This window comes from Ambystoma mexicanum, chromosome 3p (genome assembly GCF_040938575.1).
Source record: "Ambystoma mexicanum isolate Mex_15411 chromosome 3p, UKY_AmexF1_1, whole genome shotgun sequence".
Taxonomy (NCBI): domain Eukaryota; kingdom Metazoa; phylum Chordata; class Amphibia; order Caudata; family Ambystomatidae; genus Ambystoma; species Ambystoma mexicanum.
This window is the reverse complement of record NC_090925.1, coordinates 1,202,318,083-1,202,341,055: the sequence shown is the minus strand read 5'-3', so window position 1 is coordinate 1,202,341,055 and position 22,973 is coordinate 1,202,318,083. Positions and strand designations below refer to the sequence as shown.

Here is a 22,973-nt window from a genome sequence, read left to right as displayed (position 1 = left end):
GGAGGTCTGGGTCTATTGCCTTTCCCCCGGGTGGGGGATTTGTGCCAACTGTGGTTTGTGGCGGACTCCTTGGTTTGTGCTGGTGGTGGGGTTAAGCCGGGGGGCTGGGCCGGTCTCCTTAGGCTTGAGCAGGATGATTTAAATCTATTGTTCGAGGTAGACCTGGGTTGTGCTGTGATAACACCCCTGTTCTTTTCTTGGGAGCTTGTGTTCACGGTTCTTATCAGCCGTGTCTGATGATGAGCGGTTGCAGCTAGGAGGTGGCTTCTCCTCCACGGGCGCTCTGCCTGGTGTACTGGTGAGGGGCTGTGTGGCTCTCTCTCCACTTTCAGTCACGTGCGTTGCCCTGGGGTGCTTCAGTTGAGTTATTTATTGTTGTGGCGGTCCCTGCATTGTGTCGCTCGCCTTTTAATAGTTCTGGGTGGTCTGGCCTTGATTGGGGACTTATCGGCCCACGGGGTCTTGGCTGCGGGGGGGGCCGGAGGCTCCGTGGCTATCACCCAGTCTTGTGTCACTCGGGAGGACCGGGGTGGCGTGGGCGCTCGTGACGCAGGCGGGTGCCTACAGAGTTGCAGGGGGCACTTGTACCTGTTTTCCCTTTGGAGCGCGTCAGGGTGAGGTGGCATCTCCTCTCACTCCTCGCCGGCTCTCCGTGACTCTCGGGGGCCCTCCTGAGCGCTGCCGCCACCCATACGACAGCGCACCGCCACAGCTAGGAACCACTGGTAGGATGTGTCTGGTGCTCTCTGGCTGTTCTTTTTTTGGATGCCGGTCTACTTCTAGGCTGGCCGCTCACGTTTCTGGAGCCTGCAGCGTTTCAGCCAGAGGCCTCGGCTCTGCACGGGCAGGGCGGGGGTGTACTTCTTTGCCGGATCTTTGGGTCAACTCAACAGGCCACGGATGGAATGGGGGCCGCGTCTTGTGTCAAATTGCCACGCAAGCTTGCTGATGGCGCTGGCAAGTGATTTAATTACCACAAAAGCTGCAATTTGTCAGGATTGGTATGGGAGCTGCACGGAGCTCACTGGGAGGCCGCCATCTTGGACGGCTCTCTAGCGCCCTCTCCATAAAGTATGTTTTATTGATGGTCAAATCAATATCCAGGTAACCGAATTCAAGGAAGAGTGGGAATATGGGGGCATTGCGAGGAAGGCCTAACAGCCTTTTAAAAAACATAATTTTTGACCTCTGTAGCAGACAGATTCTTTGCACCCCAGATCTCAGACCCATATAATGAGACAGGAACTTCTGGGGCCCTATACATTTTCTTGGCTCAGCCATCAACCCTTCCTCCAAATCTTATTGCAAAACTGCTTGTCATCACAACATATCTTTCCAGGATCATGGCACTTGTTAAGACATGGTCACTCCATCTCTGGTACGTGAACCCCCAGATAATCCAAAGTATTGACTTGTTCTATCTTCTTGTCAGACAGTTTCACATCTGGCAGAGCATCACATGTTGCATGCCATGCTTTTGGTCTTAAGTGTATCCTAGGCTCCTTCCTGCTGCAGTTATTATTAACACAATTCAGCTGATGCTGAGATTAATATTGCGCAATCAGCAAACAGGGACAGCCAAATGTTCTCCTTTTTCAGAGCAGGGGCATCTGTCTTGAACTTTATTAAAATAATATCAATCTTGTTTATGTACAACGAAGAGAGATGGTAGGACTATATACAGCCTGCCTCTCTTTAGTGTTGGAAATGGCGTGTGTTTTCTCCCCCAGGATCCCAATCGAACATTACTAAATTGTTGCTGTACACATGTTCTATAAATGTCAAAAGTGCAATAGGAATTTTTAGCTTTGCAAATTTCTCCCAAAGCATCTTACGAAGGACAGTACAAAACACCATCTTTAAATCACTGAAATCTAAATAGATCAACTATTTCCCCTGAATAACATATTTTCGTAACATAATGCTCAAGCTGAGAACTTGGTCAGGCGTTGAGAAGCCCTGTTGAAAACCAGCTTGTAAATGGCTCAGAGTACAAATACCAGGCCTCTAGGTGGCATATCAGTACCTTCCCATCTGTTTTTGAGAATCTAGTAAAGATATCGGATGATAATTTGAGGGATTGCTTCTATTCCCCTTTTCTATATATCAGACCTCTCAGAAGAGAGTATGCAGAGATCCCCCCTACTTCTGCCTTTTGCTGGTCTACTTACCAAGAAAATTTACATTAATTCCTTTGTTTAACACTTCAAATCTGTTCTAGGTGTTAATGGAGTCCACTCCCTGTAGCCCCCCTTGCCAAATGACCTTGCCTCAAATGAATCTGATAAACACTTCCATCTGTCCCAGCTGCGCCCTTTCCTCGCAAAACCTTAAAACTCCCCACCTTTCTTCTAAAGTGGCTCATGTTTTCCCTTTTCTATTTAAAATAAATTATCAGGCAAAGCATTCTTTGCAGTTGGCCCCATATCATTCTAAGAAATGTTATTTAGCTAAAGATGTCTCTGACAAGTTTTTCAAAACAGCTGGTCAAAAAGAGGGAATACACAACAGAGTCCTAGTTGTTCTGCTAGTTTTTGATTGAAGTCTGTTAGCTAGCCGTCCACAGTGTTCAAAGCACTGCAGGATACTAGCCTTGCTCTGTCTACTATAACTGTGACCATGTCAGGAGTATACTTGGTAAAGGAAGGTTCCAAAAGAATGAAGTACAAACCCAAGCTTTCATTACTGATTACTTTGATGTCCAGAGAGTTTTCTTGTAGTCATGGAGATCCACAGCCCTTCCACATTTCCTTGCAAAATATGGGGATAACTGCCAAAGGCACGATAAGGAATTATGCAGCATTAGACCACTTTTAAGAAGAATGTTCGGTTGTTTTAACTGTTTGCTCAAATTGTTTAATACATTATTTTGGGGGTTTTGCTATCAAACAAAAGAGTTTAGACGGGTTGGTATGTACAATTCATGACAGCATGGAAAGTGGTTGGGATTCAAAGATATCAAAATGATACCCTCCTCAAGAAGGAAGGTCTTCTGAGAGGTATTTGGTGTACACATTAAAAGAAATTATTGATAGAGCCAACTTTCTGAGTCCTCCGTTGCAATAGAGGATTGTGGTGCATATGCAATTATCCTGACAGATACCAGGGGGTTGGTTGTGCAGAAAGGTTGACATAAAGATGACTGGGACCAGCATGTCAAAACACAGCTAAGGGATGAAGTAATAGCATCAGGGAATCTTTTAGTCAGTCAAACATATGTAGACGATCTTGTGAGGGAGGGATCGCTGCTGAGAGCATGCCTTTCCAACAGTGGAATCCTGATCACTAATGAAGTGGGTGCTCTTGGCTTTGTGATTGACCACCTCCTCAACAAACCGGTTCAAGGCTGTGATTCTATCAGCTTGCAGACAGATGCATCTTGTGGGTTGATCTTTAAGCTTCTTAAGAAATGGCACTATCGTCATGATTCAAGGTTTTGGCGGCATATTAGCTTTGGAAAATAATTATGGCTGCTGATACACTTTAAGAAGCCATACAGTACTGAGTGTGAAGCAGTTGTCATGTGTCAGTGCTTTAGTGCACAGGGACTTCTGATTTGTTTTTGTTTTATTATAAATGTATATATTACAGGGTCTGCAGTAGCGACCCTGTAGTTGTGGTTAAGTTGCGCTTCCCATAAAAAGGGCAGTTTTTGGGTGGCTTGTAACTTTGGCACAGTTTGACAAATGTGCATGAAACTTTACAAAAACGGCATAGACCCCACTCTGAATGGTTTTGCAAAGTTTGGTGCAGTTACGTCAAGGGGGCAAAGTTTTATATGGGGGACTTCCAAATTCTTTGAAATCCGAATAGACATGAATGGATTTTTCTTGTTTGATCACGGCTACAGACCAAACCGCTGGATGGAATTGCATCAAATGTGGATGAGGAGTAGGCGCCTGGTCCCAAAAATGAGCAAACTTGGTGTTCATCCGTCCAGTAGATTTTTTAAAAATGGCCAAAAATTAGTTGAAAAGAAATTAGTGATATCTTCGTCCAATCCACGGATTTACTTCCTGATTCGGTTTCTGTGGATGCCTCTGAGCCACCCAGAGAGTCACGTAATGTTCGCAGACATCATACGCAGACACTAATTGGTCAATTGAAAAATGTGAGGTGCATCAAAACTGCTCAAACAGATGGCAGGTTGGATTTGCGAACTGCACCCATAGTCCGCGAGCATCGCCATACAAACATATTAAAAACCACATTACGTTTGTCACACAATCGAAACAATCTCGGGGGAGGTGAAGGGCGATGAGGATGGGGTGGGATATGTCTAGAAAAAGCCAAAAACTGGGTGTTTATTCTTCTTCAAATTCCGCAAATATCTCAGATGCTCAGGGGCATTGCTGTGATGTGCGTTGCCTTGACAAATGTTCGAGGACATCCATGCATATGTGCATTACAGGGTCAGTGAAGAGCAGTTATTCGATGACTTACATCTTTTGCGCCATTCAATAAAATTACATATACGTTTGCAATACAATTATAGACCCAACTTTAAATGTTGTTCAAAGTTTGGTACCATTTCACCAAGAGGGGGAAAATTAGAGGGGGGTTCCATAAATCTTTGGACGGCTTATAATGTTGGCACTGTTTGACGAATCAGCACACAGATTTGCAAAAAGATTATATAACCAACTTTGAAGTTTGAAGGGATTTTGTCATGATGAGGCAAAACTGTAGTTGGGTCCTAAAGGTTTCGAAATCAGGCTAGCCTTGAATGGGAAAAATATTCTGCTCATGCCTACAGCCGGAATTGCTGGACGGGTTTGCAGTAAACTTGCGCAAAGAGCAGTGTTTTAGTTTTTCCAAAGTGTAAATATGTAGGTACAAAAAATAGTGATATAACTTTGGTGCCTGGGCAGTGGGCCTTCCCCCTGTCAAGGAAAAATGTCTACTCTGATTTGCCAACTGTGGCTTGCCCCATGGATTCTGGACATTAGCCATGGCTACAGGGCATGAACACTGACCATTGGTCACATAATGGGGTTATAGTGGGCACTGCACCAGGATGCAGGCTATGTGCAGTAGATATGAGGGTGGTTTGGTGGGGCCAAGTTTATGGTTGAGCCTCATGTCCTAGGCCATTCATATATGACTTGCAGCCCGAGCGTGTGCTGCTGAAAATGACACACATCAGCATGCGCTGCAAAACATATATTTGTTAAAGGAGGTTTATAGTCCTTTCAAATATGTTAAAAGAGGAATTATTAACTTATATACAGTGCTGAAACATCATGAAACAATTTCACTTATAAAAACCATTGAAATTCACAGAAAAAACCTTGTTCAAGGGACAGTATGGTTAGGTTGCACTGATAAAAACTTATGAAACTCATTGAAAAAGACGTTGTTAAATGGACATTATGGTTGCAAGGTAAAATCGCAAAAAAACAAAAGAAATGTGCCAGTTATAGTAAGCTATGCCACCGTAACTTGCTCCACCATCATGCACGGCAAAGACTAACACCCAGGACATGAAAGATGACATCACAAATAGAATCATCAATGACATCACTTTGTTTTGGATCTTGACATTTCATTGAAATGTGGTGATGAACTGGAGAGTTGGGGTTAAACAATAGCCTTGCCTTATACTCACCTTGCTAAAACCTCTAACCCCATCCACATCTCTCTTCTCTTCTCTTCTCTTCTCTTCTCTTCTCTTCTCTTCTCTTCTCTTCTCTTCTCCTCTCCTCTCCTCTCCTCTCCTCTCCTCTCCTCTTCTCTTCTCTTTCCCCTTCCTCTTCCCCTTTTCGTTCCTTCCTCCCACTTCCCATGCTGTCTACCTCTCTTACAGGAAATGTGTGCTTGAGTGGAAGCAAGACTGCATTTGTCAATGACAATGTTTCGTTTTTGTCTTTTGAATTGACTCATATTCAGGCGGTGCTTAGATGCCATCATGACAACATGATATTACGTGTTCCTTTGTGGTACATGGTTCCACACGGGGGCGAGGGGTGTTGTTAGCAATTTCGAGAGGCAGTTGCTTTTAAATCACATCTTACACCTTCCAGCAAGACGAAGGTAATGATTATTTTTTGTCAGAAAATGCTCGTGACTGAGGCGTTGAAGAAAGGTTTGTGGGCTCGGAATGTTTGCAACTCTTTTCCCTTTGTCTCTGGCCAGCACTGGCCACTCTTGCAATCATCTCCGCCTTTTTCTTTTGAATGGATTCCTCGGACTGCGCTAGCGGAGCTGTAGAAACATAGTCCCTGCTGTAAAACTCACTTTCGACAGCGACGAAACACCCTCGCAGGAAATAGGTTCTTTATATCAGAGGCGGGTGTAAAAGGGTATTGCACAGCCCAAGAGAACATCGAATTCCAAGTTAAGAGTCTCTGCTGTAGATGGAGCAGAAAAACATTGTGTTTAGCAACACGGGTAGGGTGCACGCAAGTGTTATGTGGTTAGCGGGGAGGCAAACCTGAGACAGTATTGTGAAAGCAGAACTATAAAATGGATGCTTATGAATGTGCACATACATAATCGTTAAAAGAGAAGGGGCAAAGGCAGAACACACGGACATCGTCGAAAGAAGAGCGGGAGCCAAAAGTGAAGAGAAACAAAAGATCAAAGGGACAAGGCAAGACATTCACATCCATTATTCTCCTGGATGAAAGGTATCCACAGTACATTATTTACCATTCGGAATGTTCGCTTCTCAAATATCTATTTGATCATTTTATTTATTTTACATTTTTAAAGCGCTCACACAGCCTGCATGTATCGAGGTGCTATTTTTTTTTTTTTTAGTTGCGTAATTGTTTTTGTCTTAGTTACGTATTCATAACGCTAAGCGCGCCGGGGATCGAACCTGTGTGGCTTTGTGTCATCTTGCTTACAAGGCGAGCACATTGCCGCTGAGCTATCCTCCTGGGACATGCTAATAATTTGCTGATTCATATAGCTTCATGCCAGATTCATTCAGTTACTCTGATAATTGGTGTCACCATTTGTACCTACTTGTGGTGCACAATTGATCAGCTTCTGAGGATACACGGATACAAGGCTCGATAAGCCCAACTGGGGTATCGAACCATGTCACACAGCATTGTCCTGCTCTGGAGTTGAGCTCCAGGTGACGGTCCTTGTTATCAGTTCAGCTATGTGACTCATCTGGCCCTATTGGAAGTCCGTTTCAATGAGGATGAATGGATAACTTGTTATTATATTAGGTGTGTGCGGTGGAAAACAACCATAGATAGAATGATGTATTGAATCAACTAAATGGATCAAAACTGACTAATTATATTTACCGTTGAACTTGTCCGAAAAGAAACTCTACGGCAAGAAAATAATTTAGCAAAGATTAGCTATTACCATATACGTTCAAAAGCAACCAATTTTACCACATTAAATATGAAAATTGATAGAAAATAAAATCGTGATTACCTTAGTATTACTTGCGGTTGCAATGACCATTATATAAATACTGCAAAAATTCACGTATGAAAGGGAAATGTTGCCCGTAGATTACACCACACAACCAGTTCAGAACGAGTCACGTATCCATTGTCAATGGGTGATTGGGCAATTAGCAAGAGAAAAAGAAGGAAACAGGCTCTGAATTAGATAAAACATTAGCTATTACCATATACGTTAAACACATATACGAAACAATATGTGTTTCATAATAATGTTTTTTCACCCTTGATATATCTTTGGAAAAGATATATTGATGATGTTTTTATGATTTGGACTTGCAATGTTGCTGAACTAAATGAATTTGTAAATTTTCTAAACGCCAACAATTGGGGTTTGCAATTTGCACATCATTTTTCAAACGATTCTGTGGATTTTCTTGACTTGAATATCTCTAAGTCCCCCATGGGCTTTATCACTAAAACTTTTCGTAAACCCACTTCGGTTAATGCAGTTTTACACTCATCTAGTTCTCACAAACGCTCTGTTATCAACAATATTCCGAAAGGTGAATACATTAGAGCTAAACGGAATTGCTCCCTTAATGCTGACTTTGAAGCGGATAAACTGTTTGTACGTGACCAATTTGTACAACGGGGGTATCAACCAAACCTCCTTGCTAAGGTTGAACGTGAAGTGTCCAGTATGAAGAGGGCTGATTTACTTAAACCCAAAACTAGAACAAACTCAGCTAACACGCGTTTTAATAAAATCAAGTTGATTACTAGATACACCAGTGATAGTAATGAGGTGTATGCTATACTAAAACGTCATTGGCACTTACTCCACCTAGACAAGGATCTCACCAAACTATTGGAACCTAACCCTTCAATAGTTTTTAGTAGAGCTCCTACTCTTAAAAATCTTTTATGCCCGTCTTTTATGGCACCAGTACTTACTGCTAGAACATGGTTAGATCAAGGGCGCTTGAATGGGTTTCACAAATGTGGGAATTGCAATATGTGTTCACATACATTTGAATCTGTGGAGCTTGATTTTGGCACAACAGGCAAACATGTAATTAATTTGTTTATTAATTGCAACACCAAGTTTGTGGTGTATTGTATTATATGTGTTTGCGGCTTATTTTATGTTGGGAGCACCATTAGGCCACTCAAAATTCGCATTCGGGAGCATTTGGCCTCTCTGCACAAACAGGATGCCAAATATCCATTGGCATTGCATTGGCAGACTCTACATCAACTGGATGATTTTAAGGATTTAAAATTTATTGGGTTGTCTCAAATACGCCCCTTAAAAAGAGGTGGCAATATGGAACTTAGACTTAGACAACTAGAGGCAAGACTTATTTGTAAACATAGATTGGTAAACCGTGGACTCAATTCCGATCATGAATTTCATGTTTTCTTATGACTCAATTTCATATTTCAAGCTGGTTTTGTGCCACTGACACTTGGGTAGCTACACCTGATTACCGTGTTCCTTTTGTTACTTAATTTTATTTGGAATTCTTATTGAAATGGGAACTTCTGTTTCAAGTATGTCCCATGATGTATCAATGGGTGTGTGCGGTTGAATATACAACCTGTGATAACATATTCTTTCAGACCGCCAAGATTATTCTTTTTATCATCGGCTTAGAAAATGTGCCAGATGAATTGGAATGTTTTTTAATTTAATTGAGCCTTAAGTGGTTACTTAGACGTAGTAGCACCGACAGGCTGTGTGCTTACCGCATAACCTGTATTCATTATTTCCTGGGTGGCATTTTTTATTATAATTTGTATCATTACGTAATTATGCATGTAAAAGCATTTAATATAACTGCGTTATTCCCATAAATTGTTGGTGAATTCTAAGGTGTTAAATATGGCTCGAGAGAATATCACTTTACTAGAGCCGGCCCTCTCCCTCACCCAACATGGCCGCCGCTGTTTGCTCTGTCATGTTGCTGCCTATGCGATCCAGTTTTTCTTTTTAACTATACGAGTAGCATCACGCGCGCGCGCTTTTCCATGTACACTGTTGTTGCCGGAAGGCTGGTAAGAGGCACGCCTGCTCTTTTGATACGATCCCTGTATTCCAATTAGTCGCTTTTATCTAATTCAGAGCCTGTTTCCTTCTTTTTCTCTTGCTAATTGCCCAATCACCCATTGACAATGGATACGTGACTCGTTCTGAACGGGTTGTGTGGTGTAATCTACGGGCAACATTTCCCTTTCATACGTGGATTTTTGCAGTATTTATATAATGGTCATTGCAACCGCAAGTAATACTAAGGTAATCACGATTTTATTTTCTATCAATTTTCATATTTAATGTGGTAAAATTGGTTGCTTTTGAACGTATATGGTAATAGCTAATCTTTGCTAAATTATTTTCTTGCCGTAGAGTTTCTTTTCGGACAAGTTCAACGGTAAATATAATTAGTCAGTTTTGATCCATTTAGTTGATTCAATACATCATTCTATCTATGGTTGTTTTCCACCGCACACACCTAATCTTTTATTTTGTTGTTTTGTCATCCTTTTTACTGGGTTTGTAATCGGATGGATCCTCTTATTGAACGGTAATTGGTTGCATGGAAAATGTTTTACTTTATGAAATGTTCTTTTAAATCCAATGATATGGCATTATGTAACACACATTTATTTTTTTTGGCTAATCCCCTTGTAACCCCTTGATGTTTGCTACATTGGTATGTTGTAAATTTATTTATGAATGTATTATTGGTTGTATATCTGCTATTATGTACAGCCTTTGAAAAAGAGCCTTGCTCGAAACACGTGTCAGGCTGTGGAAGGGAATTAAAAATATAACCCAACTGTTACTGTATCACTGATAATTGGAGCAGTTCACTGATTACATCTAATTTACTGCTTACTGAGGGTTCTTGGTCCTGGCACCCTCACACTTTCATGTTGAACGCTGCCTTTTTTAAATTTCTAATATTGAGCAATTGCGCTGGTTGTTCACATAGGCCTTTGGACCACATTGCTCTACCGTAACTTGTTATTATGTAATCTCCTACCACCAGAAAAGAACCGAAGGTAGCATGTCAGCATATTATTGGCGGTCATACGATGTCCCCATCTTGCGTTGGTTGGGCTGGGCTACTAACCTCAGAAGGGTGCACTGATGCTCCAGTCAGAAGGAGGGTAGGAGGCGGCTCTTCTTTTAGGTGGTGAGGTTGATGTACTTTACTCTGATTGGTCTGTGGTATTCTGTCATATAAGCTTGAAGATATTTCATTCATAAAATGACAGGCATAGGCAAAAAACAAATAACCACCTTGAGTTTCCACTTTCTTATATATGTGTTCCCTTTCAAAGGGTTGGTTACAGGCTCTCAAGCTAGGCTGGCGCTGTCATACTACATAAAAGGCCAGATGTATGTTTGTCTGCAGCCGCGCTTCGCCTTTGGTCACCACTAGGGGAGCTGTTGTGCAAGAAAATATGTGTTGGTCCTATTGTGTGAATGACAACCCCGAAGACTGCCCGAACGCACAGAATGCTGGGAGTTGTAGTTCTGCTTGCTTTTGGCTATTTCGGCAGGGATTTCAATGGACGTTAGACTGCACAAATGCACAGTTTTCTGGGAGGTGTAGTTCTGCAGGCTTTTCGGCTATTTCAGTGGGGATTCCAATGGAGGTAGAAGTAACATTGGGACCGTGACTCCAAACACTGAGGGAGAGAGGTCAGGTCAGGAGTGTACCAAAAAACATATTGACACTCTAAACATTACTTTCTTTACGCACTTTGGCCCGTGTACACATGCTTTTACACTAATCAGCAATAAAATAATGACAATATATTCAATTAATCTTTGCGGCAATCATTTTCCACGTCCTAGGTTCACTTCATTATTACAGAATCATAAACCGTGTGCCCACCGCACCCCCCTTCATTTAGTGGGGCCTTCCAAAGCAACTCCTCATTCCACAATCTCACTTTATGGGCGTCTTATATTGTGCCGGTCAGATCATTATGTGTTCATCTTGACGTATGTTTCAGAACTCATATGCACACCTGTGTGAATAGGTCACATGTGAGTGAAGGAAAAAAAAACCTGAACCCGCACAAAGGGGAGTTGCTTGCCAGAGAAGGGGTGTGTGGATAACGTGGTGATGAAACAGTTTTTATGAACACATACAAGATGGCGATACACTGTGCCGCTCGGGGCCTTTTGTGTAGATATCGCATTCAGGAATCACCTACGTTGCATACTAGCAACTCCAATATGTGGTGCGGTCTATAAATGAGCAGTAATCAGCATGAAGTATTTTAACAAGCAGCCCGACTTCCGGTAATTTTCGCGAAAGTTCCATTTTGACTACGCACGCTTAAATTCCTTTGTGCTGAGGTGACATTAAAGCAACCAGAGACTGTCTGTGAGCAGAGGACAGTAGAAATGGTGATCTTGGTGAACCTGACGGCAGCCCAACCGGTTTTGCAGAGGTGCGGGGCACAGAAGCACACGGTTTTGCAACTGGTGGCAGCCGGTGGCATTCAGCCTGGTTGGAGAGCGCAACATCTGAAGACGTTTGCCTGCATGGATGGCCCCACAAGAATTCCGATCAGGCACTGGGTTCATGGCTGCAGGTTGCTCTCCTTTACTCTTTTACCCAAGGGCTGAAGTACAGGGATACACTGGCATTGCAGAATATATATTGTGCAGTCTAGTCACTATTACAAGGCACTGCCAGTGGCAAGCTCCCAGCTGGTCAGTGGCCAGGGGTGGACTGGCCTATAGGGAACTCTGGAAATTTCCCGGTGGGCCTCTGCACTAAGGGCCTCTTTTCTGTTGGTATTTTCAAATTTTCACATAGGAAAAGCATTGGGCCTGCTGAAAATGTGCCATAGGGGGCCACTTTGAACATTATTTCCAGGACCTCTTCTGGTCCCCACTTGTTGGCTGCACTACCACTGTTTGTTGCCGTATTTATTATTAATATTTATCTGTTTCTACTTTGCTCTTCACTTTCCACTTCTCTCCCTTCCATGCACTTTCCCCCTCCCCATCTCCCATGCACTTGCATGTTCTCAATGTCACTGGGCCTAGTAAGATTGTTGTTTTGTTCTCCCTTGTTTCCCTCCCTTGCCTTGTTGCGCTGTAAAACACTTGTGTCCGAGCGTGATAGCAATAAAATATCAATTCATTTCAATTCAATGCTCATGTCAATATACCCAGATGATGAAACCAAAGACGTAACTGATCTGCAGCTTTTAGACTGACCACACATCCCTATGATTAAAATCTCATTGTGAAACTATATATACTAAAAATTGGAGTGGACGATGGATGTACACGAAAGTGATAATCGTGTCAAAATGACTACTGCTCTGCATAAGTACAGGGATGAGTAGTGGCTTAATCGCCTACTCAACCTCACACTACTACAAACCAACTTTGATCCCAAGCATAAAGATAAAACAGGCCCCGTCAGCAGAAGATATTCCTACTTTGCCTTTTTGTGGTAAAGTGGGGAGAGGGCATGCTATATTCTTAAGAGGGGTGTGAATGTCATCACAGAAGGAACCCACACAGCAATAGTACAAAGGCCCCAGATAAGATCAAACAAATGCCCAATTTAATGTTCTATACAAATATGTATACTTTGATTAAACAAACCAAAATGCAAGTAACTATCTAGGAAAACCCAAACAAAAATCCACCCTTATAGAGCGAAAACAGAAAATGCAGAAAGTATTTGTAATAGCTCTTTTGGTACTGGAGCATGGGTGAATTATGCAAGACATTGCAGCTGTGTCAATTGTAAAAGAGACTCTGTATCCTATGTGATAGGTCATGAGATTTGTCATTTTGTTGCAAGTGGTAAGGGTGGTTTTGACTGTTCTGGGTCACATGGCCTGGGCAACCAGTCATGACTGAGGACTGATGCCATTATGAGTTGTCTATCCCTTCTTGGTTAGACTCTCTTGTTGTTGATGTCAGAGGGCGACCCAGAAGACTACACACAGGAGTTGTTCAAAGTCTTTTTTCGACATACATGTCAATAAAACGGCCTGAAAATAAACCAAGAATAAAATCTCTTGTACCAGGTGGGATAACACATCACCTTTTCGTGTTCCTGTTTCGTGGTATCTGAAGGGTTCCCCAGCCCTTTCTTCAATCCCCATTCGTCAAAGGTGAACAATCTCTGCATCAGGTGCACAGTCTCTTGTGTCCCATCATGGTGAAGGTTTTCCAAGAGTCATTGATGACCTCCATGGGCCGTTTCCACTTCCTTGTTTCTGGGATTCATTCATTCTCAGTTCTCAGGGAAACATCCACCACCCAGACTCCTCCTCCATCCTCCCTATCGGTGTCTCTTTCCTCCTCGATCATCCTGAGTATGCTTGGCCTCGACCACCCCTCACACCTTCTTTCTCTTTTTAGCAAAGGTGTCGCCCTCCTTTTCCCCATAAACTGTCTTCTCCTTTGAAGTACTTCTACCTCCTCCTCTGATCGGGCTTCCACCTCCTCCTCTGATGTTACTGCCGCCTCCTCCTCTGCAACTACTGCCACCTCCTCCTCTGATGTTACTCAGACCTTGCGACAGCCCCCTCATACAATCCACACTACCGTACTAGAGCTGGGGGATTTTAGACAGTGTCCTGTACTTTCAATGGGTGGGTCTTCTAGTGAAGGTCTGGATCTGTAGCTGGTAATTTGATGAGGGCTGCTCTCTGGGTAGAACTGTAACTGTTTTGGGCTCAAGAGATTGGGTTAAATTCTATGAAAGCCCTGTCCACCACGTTGGGTTTTAATCCATCTCTCTTGATCCTGCTGAGGGGCCTCTTTTAGAATTTGTGGTGTGGTAAAAAAAAGTGGTGGTAATTCCACTTTTTTGACATAACAGAATTACCATAATTATACTGTACTTCATTTATTTGTTATTTATTGGGTATTTTTAAAGCACCTATACAGCAATGGTGTTTCAAGGCACAACAAGACAAAGAGGGGGGGGGGCAGGGATGAAGAAAAACAAATTGGTCCTATTAGGCCTTGTGTCATTCGGATCGTGCAAGTGCAGTAACAAGAAGTGTGGGGGAGTGGGGAGGCGGGGGGGATTGCCAGTCAGAGCGGAATGCGCTAATGCTAAGGAGGCAATGGAAGTGCAGGTTGGAGGGGTGAGTGTGCAAAAGCTGGGGGAGGAGGCAGTCGGTGAAGTGCCCATGGGCTAGGCGAGTGCTAAGGGGAGGCCAGGTGGACCAGTGCCAGGGGAATTAAGAATATGCAGGGGAAAAAGGTCCTCGTGCTAAGTGCGAGGATGGGGCTGGATGGACTCAATAGGGGTGCAGGCCCAGCCAGGCTATTGCACGGGGAGGGAGCCCAGTTGGGCAAGTGCAGGTTAGGGGAGACGAAGTGCTAGGATAGACTAGTCACGGAGGGCTGGTGCCTTGTAAGGATCAGAAGGAACCAGGCCGCCAGTCAAAATTAGTCAGAGATGGACATTAGCAGGGGAGAGGGAGCGGGAAGGAGAAAGGGAAGATGAGGGTCTTGAGAAGCTTGCAGTACTTAAGGAGATCCAGCTCAAGTCTGAGAGGGGCAGGGAGGCCATTCCAAAGGGAGGCACGAGCAGAAGAGTGCGATCTACCCCACAATCTTTGCTTGTAAAAGCATCTGATCAGCAGAAACATTTTACTGCATGGTTGAATTCCGAGTTTGGAGGAAAAGTGGAATAAAAAACTGGATGTTAATCCTCCACTTTTCCTCCAAAAATAGGAACTAACACCCCTCTACCACCACTTGTAATTCCATGGTCAACCCATGGGACCAAGTGACAGTAATGGTAACTGATTCCAGTGGTAATTCAGTAGAAATACCACCAAATTACCATCACATTCAGAATGAGGCTCAATGCATCTGAGCCTCTTTGTGTCGTGCTGAAATCTCTGCTTCAGGAAGTTGCAGAACTGCAGTGTTTTATCTGTGGAACCACAGAGTTCACTGAAGGTTTCACCTACTCACTGGAAAATATCCTGTAATGTATTTAAAAAACAATTGATAACAATTAGGAATTAAGCATATTGTTGCAAATACAGGTTTTGTGACTATTAGAGTAATGATAAGCACTAACAGTTCAAAATGGCCCCTTTATGTCAGCTCTTAGCAGGTTATATGGGAATACGATGCAGAATTGACATCACTCATAGAGATGGTTTACTGAGATAGGCAACTAAATGCAGACAAGAAGGTTTATTTGAATACCTAAATTAAAACCTTGGGACTGAGGGAAATGCTGAATGACTTTTCAGCAACAACATGTTCCTTATCGTGCCATGGGGTTTGGTCATAGTTAACCTTCTAAAATAAACAGGAAAGCAAGAACGCTATACCAATATAAACAGATGAACAAATGGAGGAATATGGTACTGTGATGAACTGTGGGGATTCGTCCTTTCCCCTCAAGGGGACCCCCCCTGTGAGGCCAGGCATGTGAGACCACTCTGCAACACGCTCCCCAGGGGCTGAGGCAAGGGGGACCTCACCGGAAGAGACTCCCCCTGTGTGGACAAGGACTCCCGTTCCTGTGAGGAACTCCCTGAAGATCCTCCCAGCATGACCTCTTCAGGCCTGCCCTGCAATGACTTGTATAAAGAAGGAACAATTATGTGTTATTGTGAACCAGAATTTGTGAATATCCCTTCAAATGGAAATTGCCATTTAACTGAGAAGAGGAGGATGAAGCAAGGAGATGAGAGGCCACAGCAGGCCGAGAGAGAGAGACACACAGAGGTATGCTGGAGAAGGTCCAGGACTACGTCTCACCGGAGAGGGGAGTAGACTGTGAACTCTGAGACGCCTGCTTGTTAAAAACCGGCTGCCAAGCCGCACCCAGAAAGCTGGACGCACAGCGTCCTGTAAGCTGGAGAGCGCGAGAAGCAGCAAGTGGTGGCATGAGCACAAAGGTCCCGTGGTGGACCGGCGGTCCTTGCAACTATGTTGAAACCACTATGCGGCTAGAATTGCATAACGGCCCGCTACACTGGATACTGGAAGGCCATCCTAGAGGAAGATACGGAGTATGAGATATCGAAGGAAGAAAGGAAGTCAGACAGGAGAAGAGGAGAGCCAAATCCGAACAAAGAGAAACACCAGTGACGTTATCCCTGAGATTACCAGGTAACAGGGAAAACGGGAGACCCGAGAGGGAGATGGAGAATCGTGATGGGACTATTCATACTCGTCCCAGTCAAGATAACGAGAATATAAAGTGAAAGCATGAGAAGTGAATGAGAATCGTTATGGGACTATTCATACTCGTCCCAGTCAAGATAATGAGAATTTGACAGTGAAAGCAAGAGAAGTGAATGAGAATCGCTACAAGACTATTCAAACTATTCCCAAACAAGATAACGAGAATATAACAGTGAAAACATGAGAAGTGAATGAGAACTGTTACATACTCATCCCAGTCAAGATACTGAGAATATAACACTGAAAGTGAGAGAAGTGGATGATAATCGCTATAAGAGTACTCATCCTCTTGACAGTCAAAGAAAGGAAAGTATAATTAAGAAAAAGAGCAACGCTATAAGAGAAAAGCCTGAGGAGAAGGATTAACTGAAATACATGTCAAAAGACATATAAAATACAGAGAACAAAGGCTGCGACCTACATAGAAAGGAAGAGAATGGTTGGAAAGCGTTATCCAGGGGAAAGGGGACAATAACTCTTTGTAGGAAAACTAAAGAAGGGAGTAGTAAACAAAAGGAAACCATTGACATGGGTGAAGATATCACTCTATAATAGAGGAGACCCATTTTGAGAAGATACAAAAGCATAAAAAAGTACTGAGAGAATTGTATGAACTGATCAAAGAAGTCACAAGAGATTGTTAAAAAATGAGCTATTGAAAAGAAGTTTGCGAGAAGCAAAGCCCAGCAGAAAAAGGTGTCATTCTCCTGTTTTTAGTTGGTAAGATAGTGGTGGGTTCAGATAGGGTTCATTTGGACAGTGGACAGATTCTTTAAGACCTTCAATGATGACTTACGAGCACCATAGCTAGTTTGTTAGGTAGGGAACATCCCAATGAAGTAGGGAGAGATAGGCATGAACCTTTTCTTTAATAAATACACACTTGAAATGTCTTACAAGAGTCTGTGACATTCTTCTGACCCGACACAGTACATTAAACCATGCAATGTGTTGTAACATGCAGCTGACACTAAACATGAAGCAATTATTCCACCCTACAAAAAAAACAAAAACAACGAGTTAAAAGGTATTATAGTGCACACTGTGGTAAAACGAGGTGGTTAAATTTAACGTCCAACACAGACGTAAAATAGCAAACAAGGTGGGGGCTATACATAAATGCTGAAATGAATATAACCACATATTCAAGATTGAAAAGTTAACCTTAAAAATGGTTGATTTTGCAGGTCCAAAACCATTGAAAGTATAAACAAATGAACATGTTATTGGGAAGATTGCTTGAGATGTACAAGTCTTAACGAAGCATCGAGACATAAAAGAAACACGTGTCAGCTTTGTGTGCTTGTTTGTTATTGCACCCCAAGAGATTGGAATATACAAAATTGAATCTCTAACATATTTTGGTTGAAATTATAAGTTATTTTAGTGTGAAGAAAGTATATACTTGTTTTTGGGCGGAATGAAAGGAGTTCTAATATTCATTACATGTGGAGTTGGCACTGAGTACATAATATGTCGGGAACATTTGCGACTGCAGTGAATTATTTCCGTTGGTTCACTGTTTCTCCATAAACATAGGTGCAGAGGCAGCCATTTAAAAAAAGTGATGGCAATTGTGGTAGCAACACTAGCATTCTTAAGGAAAAGGAAATGTGCACCCAGGGTTGCAGTGGCTTGAATTATTTACTTTTTGAATACATTGGCGAATAGTCAATTTAAAGTTTGGGTCATCTTTTGTGCCATGGAAAGAGTGGTGTTAAACAGGATGCAGAGGTTGACCAGAGAAGAAGGCCAGAAGCCATCGATATTGGGGAAGGTTGTCTGACTATCAGGACTTCCATCTTAGAAGGATTCAAGTTTCAATAATTCATCAAGATTTACCAAGTCATGACCTTTGCAGCAAAAACAGCTTCCATAGGATCTGGCCGCTTCTTTGTCTTCAGAAGAAATGTGTGTAGAGGTGCACTCTTAAATGTTTGTCAGTAAAGAGTTGTTTCAGTTAGTTGCTGAAATAGATTAGGCATATTTTAGGTGCTCCGGGTCTGATCTTGGCTACAAGATCCCAATAAAGTACTGTAAAAAGGGGGTCTCTCGAAGCATTCAGGGGCCAAGACCTGGGCACACAAGGGCAAAAGGGATTGCCTAAAACTTAAATCAATGGGCACAAGTTCAAAAGGTGTCAAAAACAATTTACTGTGGAAAATTAGGTAGCTGCAAAAGTAAAGAGTGAAGATATTTACTATTCAATGTGTGCTATGACAAACAATTCACACAACATTCATTAGGAACAAGAGCTTTTCAATATCAACATGATTTACATGGAATCTCCGGCCAACAAGGCCAGTTATGTACGTGTTTCTGGATAAAACAAAATATAACAAAAACAATTCACTATTAGAGAGTTCGTAAAAACAGATATCTTAATGGAAAGGAGTTCTTGGCTGAGAGAAGATGGTATGATATGATATGGCATTTATAATGCGCCTATACACAAGTGTTTCAAGGTGCGACGACGCAAGGGAGGGGAAACAGAGGGAAGACAGGCAGCGATCCTACTAGGCCAGGTGACATTGAGATTGTGCAAGTGCTGGGCTAGGGGAAGGGGAAAAGTGCAGGGCAAAGAGGAGGGGGCAGTGCAGTACATAGGATAACAGTAAAATAAATAAAGACAATAAATAAAAGTGTCCAGCTAGTGGCAAGTGCAAGGGTAAGAGCAGATATCAGGGGTCAAGTGCTAGTAGGGGCTGAAGGGATACAGGAACAATCCCCAAGTGCAGAGGTTACCAGGGGGCAGTGCAGGTGTGCAACTGGCGGGGAAGGGACCTGAGCCCGATATCAGAGGTTAGCCAGGTAACCAGTGCAATTTCAGATTCAGCCAGGAGATCAGCAGGGGAGAGGAGAAGAGAAAGCAGAAGCAAAGAGGAAGGTCTTGAGGTGCTTCCGGAACCAGGTATGGTTCTCCTCAAGTTTCAGATAGGCTGGGAGGCTGTTCCAGAGGGAGGCCCCAGCAGAAGAAAGAGATCTAGCACCAACTCGCTGCTTGGAGAAGCGACTGACCATGAGGGAGTTGGAGGTGGATGAGCGGAGAGCTCGAGAGAGAAGATATTTAGGATGAAAGAGTTGAAGGTATTGAGATCCCAGGTCCCAGAAGGCCTTGTGGACAATGCAGAGGGTTTTGAACTTAACCCTCGCCACCACTGGGAGCCAGTGAAGAGAATTCAGTCCTGGCGAGATCCGATCCTTGGGCTTGAGGCCAAGGACAAGTCTTGCAGTCCTGTTTTGGATGAGTTGCAGAGGGTGGAGAGTAGAGGCAGGCAGATTTAGAAAGAGGCTGTTGCAGTAGTCCAACCTAGAGAGAACCAGAGCTCTAGAGACAATGGGCTTCTGAGGGAAGGAGAGGAAAGGAAGAATACCTCTCAGGAGGTGCAGCTGGTAATGTGACTTCTTAGAGACGTCAGAGATGTGAGGAGAGAAGGAAAGTGTGGAGTCGAAGATGACACTGAGGCTTTTAGCCTCACAGGTGGGAGCAGGAAGAGGGCCAAGAGAGGTCGGCCAGAGAGTGACAGGAAAGGAGGGAGCAGGTGTGCCGATGAGGAGAATCTCTGTCTTACTGGCATTAAGGCAGAGATAATTGGTGGCACACCACTCCTGGATGGCGGGCTGACAGTCAGAGATGAGAGAAGGAGAAGAGGTAGTGGAAGGGAGCCTGAAAATGAGTTGAGTGTCATCCGCATAGCAGTGAAAGTTGAGGCAGAGAATGGCAATGCAATGGGCAAGAAGTGCCAGGTATTGTTTGAACAACCAGGGAGACAGGTTAGACCCCTGCGGAACACCACAGGTAGAGATAGAGATAGTGGAGAGGAATGGTATATCTCGGCAAGTTGACTCCAATTGACTACGACACGTTTCGTGCACAGGTGTGCCCTTCATCAGGTTAGTAATATCTGTGTTTAAGTATTTTTCCTGAAAACAAAGTGGATAATATATAAGTTATGTGGATTCTTCACATATATATTAAACCTGCAACTTCTCTAACTTTGTGTTGCTCGGCCACCTGTGATAGCCCTTTTTTAATATCTTTAACCCACCCCTATTTTCATGAGCTCATTTACTCTTCACACATTTTTTTGTTGTTACTCCACCCGACATAATGGTTAACTTCCTGTTTGCCTACATCTCCCTGCCACACATACATAACCATCTGTAGTTAGATCTCTTTCCTGCCTACCGGCTACACCATGCAGATGCCTGGGGCCCTATCGTGTGCACTATTGGTGTAGCATTGTTTTAGGTATTCTTTCTGAAACACGGGAGAGCCACAATGGGGGAGACATGTTATTCCTCTGCCCTATTCAGAGTCTGAGAAGCAAACAACCTGGTCTTTGAAGGTGTATGCCCTCTAAATAGTAGGCGAAGGCTGCTTAGTCGAGAACATGCTTGGCACAATAACACAGCGCACATTTTTGCATAGCTCCTGTTGCTCGAGTTTCCGTACATGGAAGCATAAGGGAATATAAGCACATTGCCAGCAAGGAAATAGCCATTTGGATTTCAGTGAATACATGAACGTCTAATAAACCTGCCGGGCCCAGAAGCGTTAACACTCCATGCAGTTTTACATTTATGACAATAGGGCACTATTACGAACCTATGAATTCCCGATGAATGCGTCTTAATTACAATCACGACGGGTATAGGTCACAGCAATATCTCAATTAAACAACGTTGTTCAGGCCCCTGTTGGCATAAATAAATAGCCGTGTTTGTGCTTTCTGTGTGCTACTGAGCAAGAACAGTATTCTAAAATGCTTTAGAGGAAAGAGTCTATGAGTGTGCATTCTGAAAGGAAGATAGCTAATTAGGCTCCTTCATACCAAGTAAATTCAGGTACTGCATCTGCGATACACTGTGTTCCTCTAGGGAGAAGTGTCGATTGCGTCACACTTAAAATGAATTATGAAGATTATGCATGCGTCACACTTAGATAGAATTGTGAAGTTTAACCATGCATCACACTTAGGTAGAATTGTGAAGTTAAGCCAAGCGTCACACTTAGATAGAATTGTGAAGTTTAGCCATGCGTCACACCTAGAGTGAGACGTGAAGATTAACCATGCATCACACTTAGATAGAATTGTGAAGTTTAACCATGCATCACACTTAGGTAGAATTCTGAAGTTTAGCCATGCGTCACACTTAGAATTGTGAAGTCTAGCCATGCATCACACTTAGATAGAATTCTGAAGTTTAGCCATGCGTCACACCTAGAGTGAGACGTGAAGATTAACCAGGCATCACACTTAGATAGAATTGTGACATTTAGCCATGCATCACACTTAGATATAATTCTGAAGTTTTTCCTTGCGTCACACCTAGAGTGAAATGTGAAGATTAACGATGCATCACTTCTAGATAGAGCTGTTAAAATTAACCATGCATCACATTTAGAGAGAATTCTGAAGTTTAGCCATGTGCCAGACTTGGATAGAACTGTGAAGATTAGTCACGTACCGCATTCAGATAGAATTGAGAAGATTAACCGTGCCTCACACTTAGATAGAATTATGGAGATCAGTCATTTGTCACAACCGATAGGACTATGTAGATTAGCCACATAGATGAAATTAGCGAGTACCAATGCACTAACTACCCCGCTTCTACTTCCTCAAACACACCACCCAAAGACGATACATGCCCATTGGGCTAGCCAACTTATACCCTAACACACACCCAACACAATCAACACACACTTACAACAAACAAACCCGGACACTAGATTTTACCCGTATGGATACAACAAGCAAGTGCACGCAACCTACCATCTGCACGACAACACACACAGATGCCACTTTCTCCTGGTTCTGGACCTATCGTTTCATTCTTCCCTCACTAACCAGCTCCTCTCCTCTTTCTGGCAGAGCCACGTGAGCGACTGGAGAATGCTCTTGGGTGGTATTAGTGCATGGTATAAATTAACATAACATAACATTAATATGATGCATATGGTTTGTTTTTTGGACGTAACAAGGGTTATCGCAATATATAAGCAGAGCTCAGATACCTGAGGGTTCGTAGCGCTATATAAATGCCTAATTATTATTATTATGGTGACCAGACGTCTGGGTTTTCCCGGGACAGTCCGGGGAAATCGCCCGACGTCCGGGGGTCCCCGGAGTTTTTTTCTTTTATAAACTCCGTCCGGGTTTTCGGATATCGTCCCTTCTTTTGCCGGGACCCACAAATCTTTTTGCACGAAAGGGGGCGTGAAATTTCCGCCCTTCTTCCATCCCTGGCACTCTCCTCCAATGAGGCGTGTGCATGTTAGCACACCCTCTCCCCTCCCTCCACCCCCCACAGGCCACCGACATAGAAGTAGGACTAAAGTTGTATGCGTTTACCTTATCCTACGTCTATTT

At 43.2% G+C, this 22,973-nt stretch overlaps 1 protein-coding gene across 4 annotated transcripts in view; it reads left to right on the top strand.

Annotated features, from left to right (window-relative positions):
• The window catches only part of LOC138581355 (neuropeptide Y receptor type 6-like), a 323,800-nt gene that overhangs the window by 226,019 nt on the left and 74,808 nt on the right, over positions 1-22,973 (top strand). For 2 of the 4 annotated variants that reach the window (XM_069652629.1, XM_069652628.1), the window contains exon 1: positions 6,033-6,629. The exons of the other annotated variants lie outside the window; for them this stretch is intronic. The gene's annotated coding sequence lies outside the window, so the exon portion shown is untranslated. Of the gene's footprint in view, positions 1-6,032; positions 6,630-22,973 lie in introns of those variants that run through there. 4 annotated transcript variants of the gene reach the window in all.